The following is a 6,000-nucleotide window of genomic DNA, read 5'->3' as shown; positions in this document are numbered from 1 at the left end:
ACAAGCACCTTATCTCCCACTTGAAACTTTCTTTCATGAGCCTGTTTGTCAAAATATGCTTTCATTCTGTTCTGAGTCGTTTTTAAGTTTTGTCTGGCTAACTTGCAAACTTCGTACAGCCTGTTCTTAAATTACAAAGCATAGTCCAGCAAATTAACATGCATGTCCTCATTAATCCAATCCACTGTTCCTTTAACAAGGTCAAAGGTCCCCGAACTCTATGACCAAATACAAGTTCAAACAGACTAAACCCCAGTGATTCCTGTACTGATTCTCTTACTGCAAATAAAAGCAAAGGAACTCCCTCATCCCAATCTTTCTCATTTTCAACACAGTATGTCTTAATCATTGTTTTGAGGGTAGAATGGAATCTCTCTAAAGTCCCTTGTGATTCTGGATGGTACACAGATGATGTAATTTTTTTTGGCTCCCAATTCATAAACTACCTGCTGGAATAATCCAGATGTAAAATTACTTCCTTGATCAGACTGGATTTCTTTAGGCAAACTAATAAAGTAAAAAACTTTATGAGAGCCTTGGCCACAGTTTTAACCTTGATATTTCTGAGAGGTATTGCCTCGGGGAATCTGAATGTCACACACATGATAATTAGCAAATACTGATAACCAGCTTTAGTCTTTGGCAATGGGCCAACACAATCCACAATAACTTTGGAAAAGGGTCAGTGACGTCAGTGGTGGGTAAATTGATGGAAAGTATTCTTAGAGATGGTATATATAATTATCTGGATAGACAGGGTCTGATTAGGAACAGTCAACATGGATTTGTGCGTGGAAGGTCATGTTTGACAAATCTTATCGAATTTTTTAACGAGGTTACTAGGAAAGTTGACGAGGGTAAAGCGGTGGATGTTGTCTATATGGACTTCAGTAAGGCCTTTGACAAGTTTCCACACGGAAGGTTAGTTAAGAAGGTTCCATCGTAAGGTATTAATATCGAAGTAGTAAAATGGATTCAGCAGTGGCTGGATGGGAGATGCCAGAGAGTAGTGGTGGATAACTGTGTGTCAGATTGGAGGCCGGTGTCTAGTGGTGTGCCTTAGGGATCTGTACTGGGTCCAATGTTGTTTGTCATTTATATTAATGATCTGGATGATGAGGTGGTAATTGGATGAGTAAGTATGCAGATGATACTAAGATGGGTGGAGTTGTGGATAATGAAGTAGGTTTTCAAAGCTTGCAGAGAGATTTAGGCCAGTTAGAAGAATAGGCTGAAAGATGGCAAATGGAGTTTAATGCTGATAAATGTGAGCTGCTACATTTTGGTAGGACTAATCAAAATAGGACATACATGGTAAATGGCAGGGCTTTGAAGAATGCAGTAGAACAGAGGGATCTAGGAATAATGGTGCATAGTTCCCTGAAGGTGGAATCTCATGTGGATAGAGTGTTGAAGAAAGCTTTTGGTATGCTGGCCTTTGTAAATCAGAGCATTGAGTATAGGAGTTGGGATGTAATGTTGAAATTGTATGAGGCATTGGTGAGGCCAAGTTTGGAGTATTGTGTACAGTTCTGGTCATTGAATTATAGGAAAGATGTCAATAAAATTGAGAGAGTACAGAGGAGGTTTACTAAAATGTTGCCAGGGTTTCATCTCCTAAGTTACAGAGAAAGGTTGAAAAAGTTAGGTCTTTATTCTTTGGAGCTTAGAAGGTTGAGGGGGGACTTGATAGAGGTATTTAAAATTATGAGGGGGATAGATAGAGTTGAAGGGGATAGGCTTTTTCCATTGAGAGTGGGGGAGATTCAAACAAGAGGGTATGAGTTGAGAGTTAAAGGGTAAAAGTTTAGGGGTAACATGAGGGGGAACTTCTTTACTCAGAGAGTGGTAGCTGTGTGGAACGAGCTTCCAGCAGAAGTGTTTGAGGCAGGATCGATGTTGTCGTTTAAAGTTAAATTGGGTAGCTATATGGGCAGGAAAGGAATGGAGGGTTATGGGCTGAGTGCAGGTCAGTGAGACTAGGTGAGAGTAAGAGTTTGGCATGGATTAGAAGAGTCGAGATGGCCTGTTTCCGTGCTGTAATTGTTATATGGTTCACCGAATGCAGGTATAGGCTGCAGTGGGGCCACTGGAGTAAGCTGATTAGGTTTACCCACAACTTGACAAGTGTGCCAAGTCCTGCAAGAGGTCACAACATCTCTTCTCCAATTAGGCCAGTAAAATTCTTTCATAACCTTGTTTACAGTTTTATTCACACCAAGATGGCCACTTAAGGGCATATTGTGGGCCAAAGTTAAAATCTCGTTCCTATAGACTTTAGAAACTACAACTTGGTGAACAGTTGCCCGTTCCTCACTCGCAGGTATAGAAGGTTGTCTCCACTTCCTCATTAACACTCCATCTTTAATATAATACCCAACTGGCACTTTCTTAATCTCATCATCTGAGAATCCCTTTTCTTTTTAAAGCTTCAATCTCTGGGTCTCTGTTCTGTTCTGCTATAAACTCCTTCCTAGACAGAGATAAATTTTTCTGGTCAGGTTTAATACTTGAATCCTGGTGAAATAATGAAAGCAGAAAAGTCCCTGATAAGTCATCACAACCTGAATCCCGATTTTGGCTATCATGGGTAGCAGAGTCACGCTGCACAGAAGTATCTGCATTGGCTGACTTCTTAACCATTACTGTGCAGGAGGGATAAATGTCAGAATCCATCTGCGGGTCGTCAGAGGTTGGCTTAGTTGTCAGCTGCACTGCAGGAACAACTTTACCATCTGCCAGGTCATTCCCTAAGAGCAGAGTAACATCTTCCACTGGTAAACTGGAGCATAGTCCTATCTTAACAGGTCCTGAAACCAGCCCTGATTGTACAGGAACAACACCACTCTCAATGCCTTTAATAAGATTTACCTCCCCACTATCAGTCTCAGCACCAAACTTTCAAACACTGTCTAATATAAGTGACAGAAGCCCCAGTATCTTGAAGAATTTTCACGGGTACCGGGGTTGACCCTTCATTCACAGACACAAACCCATCTGACGTAAAGTGATCAAATCCCTTCTTAACTCAGTCAGACCTCTCAGTCCTTAGCGAAACCTAGTCAGAATGTGCAGAACCCTATGGGTTTATAGGTGTTTCACAACACTGAGTACAAGCATTTGGGACCACCTCCTTTTCCTTCTTCTTCTGCAGAATGGAACAATTAGCCATAATCTGACCAGTTTTCCTACAATAGTGACAAATAAAACCAGAATATTTCTCCTTCACTTGCTTCCCTTCATCCTTACTTTTGTCACTACTACCAGATTTAATTTCTTGTTTGCCCTGACTATCCATTCTACATTTTTGGAAGCTCTTACTCAGGGTGAACTTAACCTTGTGGGTTAAAGCAAATTCGTCTGCTAATCTAGCAGACTCCTGCAAAGTGGCAGCATCCTTTTCATCTAAATATACCTTTATGTCACTAGGGATGCACCTTTTAAATTCTTCAATTAAAACCAACTCTTACAAGCTGTTAAAATTATCACTCACAATTTTAGATGTGCACCACCAGTCAAAACACACAAACTTCTCATAAGCAAATTCCACATAAATCCGGATTCATAGATTTCCTCACATTTCTAAACTTTTGCCTATAGGCTTCTGGAACCAATTCATAGGCTTTAAGCACAGCCTGTTTCACAATGTCATAATTAGCTGAATCTTCAATTGTGTAAATTACTGACAGGCTCCTGTGTTCAACGTCTGTGTAAATTAGTGACGTACTGCTGGGTTTAATGTCTGTGTAAATTAGTGACAGTTTGTAATTTTCAGTATCTGTGTAAGTTAGTGACAGGCAGCAGTGTTCTATGTGTGTAAATTAGTGACATGCTGCAATGTTCCATGTCTCTTTAAATTGGTGACAGGCTGCATTGTTCTATGTCTGTGTGAATTAGTGATGGGCTGCAGTGTTCTATGTCTGTGTGAATTAGTGACAGACTGCAGTGTTCTCTGTCCCTATGAATCAGTTAGTGAGTGGCACGAAGTGAATAGATAGGCAATCTACATGTTACATTCTGACTCGGGAGAGATTCGAGATCCCCAGAATGCAGTCTGTGGGAACTGCTCTGTGTCGGCACAAGGGGGAGCAGGCACCATATGTAAGCAGAGGGATAGATGAGTGCTGGCCAGAGATTTATGCTAATCCTTTGTAACCACAGAATTAAAACTCTACCTGATAGTGTGAATATGTAGGTACTGCATAGATGCCACCTTGAATAGAAAGTTTACCAGTTTCTTGTCTTCCTCAGGTGACTAAAGGAATTTGTGAAGTCTTTCTTGACCCTCAGGATGATCTGTATCAAAGATGCCATCTTGGACAATGTCTCCCATCCACTACATAATGTACTGGGTGGGCACAGGAGTACATTCAGCCAGAGACTCATTCCACCGAGATGCAACACAGAGCGTCATAGGAAGTCATTCCTGCCTGCGGCTATCAAACTTTACAGCTCCTCCCTTGGAGGGTCAGACACCCTGAGCCAATAGGCTAGTCCTGGACTTATTTCATAATTCACTGGCATAATTTACATATTACTATTTAATTATTTATGGTTTTATTACTATTTAATTATTTATGGTGCAACTGTAATGAAAACCAATTTCCCTCGGGATCAATAAAGTATGACTATGACTATGAATATTCTATCCGCATCCGTCTCAGCTTGGTATGGCGACTCTTCTGGGTGTTACAGCGAGGTGTCGTTGACACGGAAACCAACCTTCTCACTGATCCGCTAAAGCAGTCACCAGAATCAGTGAACCCTTGACAGTCCCCCATCTGCCCCTTGCATCAGACAGATGAAAGAAATGTCTGAAAGATACAAAAAGCACGTGCACCAGGGCAGATTCTATCCCGTTATCACACTATTGAAGGGACCCGTATTACGAAAAGATGGACCACTAACTTCACAATCTACAACGTTTGTACCTGCACTTTATATGTATGTAATGTCCTGGTTCACCTTTTTATGCAGCCAAGAAAGCCGGGGGGTTTCCTGTAACTGTCACACTTTATTCTGCATGAGGGTTATTGTTTTTCCTTCAAGTACCTCAATGCACTCTTGAAATGAAATGATCTGTGTGTAAAACAACATTTTCACTGTACCTCGATACATGTAACAATAATAAAGCAAGATACCAACATGCTCGCGTGGATGTCTCTGGGTACTGCTGTGTTTTGTGCTGCTCGAACCGACCAGGGCTTTGACCAGTGGCCGCTCCAGATTTTGGAAGGACTGAGAGGAGGGATCCCAGGATAGCTACCGATGCCACATGCTTAATGAGGCCAGCACTTGGACAATTACAGAGTTTAATATGTGGCTAAGGAATTGGTGTAGGACGGAGGGCATTGTGAGCAGTTTTGGGCCCCTTGTCTTAGAAAGGATGTACTGAAAATGGAGAGGGTTCAAAGAAGGTTGGTGAAAATGATTCCAGGATTGAGTGGCTGGTCATAAGCAGAGTGTTTGAGACTCTTGGCCTGTTTGAGGGGGCAGGGATTCAAGTTTCTGGATCATTGGAACCACTTTGGTGCAGGTGTGACCTGTACAAAAAGGACGGGTTACACTTGAATCCTAGGGGGACCAATATTCTGGTGGGGAGATTTGCAAAGGCTACTGGGGAGACTTTAAACTAGAATAGTTGGGGGATGGGAATCAAATTGAAGAGACTAGGAGAGAGGTGGTTAGTTCACAAATAGAGAAAGCTGGTAGACAGTGTGTGAGGGAGGATAGGCAGGGGACAGAGATCAGGAGCACTCAGACCGAAGATGTAGGGGAGAAGAAAGAAAAAGATAACAAAGTTGTTTGCAGCATTAGGGATAAACAGAGAGTAAGAGGTGGATGAGCTTAGAGCATGGATTGATACCTGGAAATATGATGTTGTAGCCATTAGTGAAACATGGTTGCAGGAGGGGTATGATTGGCAACTAAATATTCGTGGATTTCATTGCTTCAGGTGTGATAGAATTGGAGGGGCAAGAGGGGGAGGTGTTGCATTCA

The sequence above is a fragment of the Mobula birostris genome, chromosome 25 (assembly GCF_030028105.1).
Source record: "Mobula birostris isolate sMobBir1 chromosome 25, sMobBir1.hap1, whole genome shotgun sequence".
Lineage (NCBI taxonomy): Eukaryota > Metazoa > Chordata > Chondrichthyes > Myliobatiformes > Myliobatidae > Mobula > Mobula birostris.
This window is presented reverse-complemented; position numbering follows the sequence as displayed.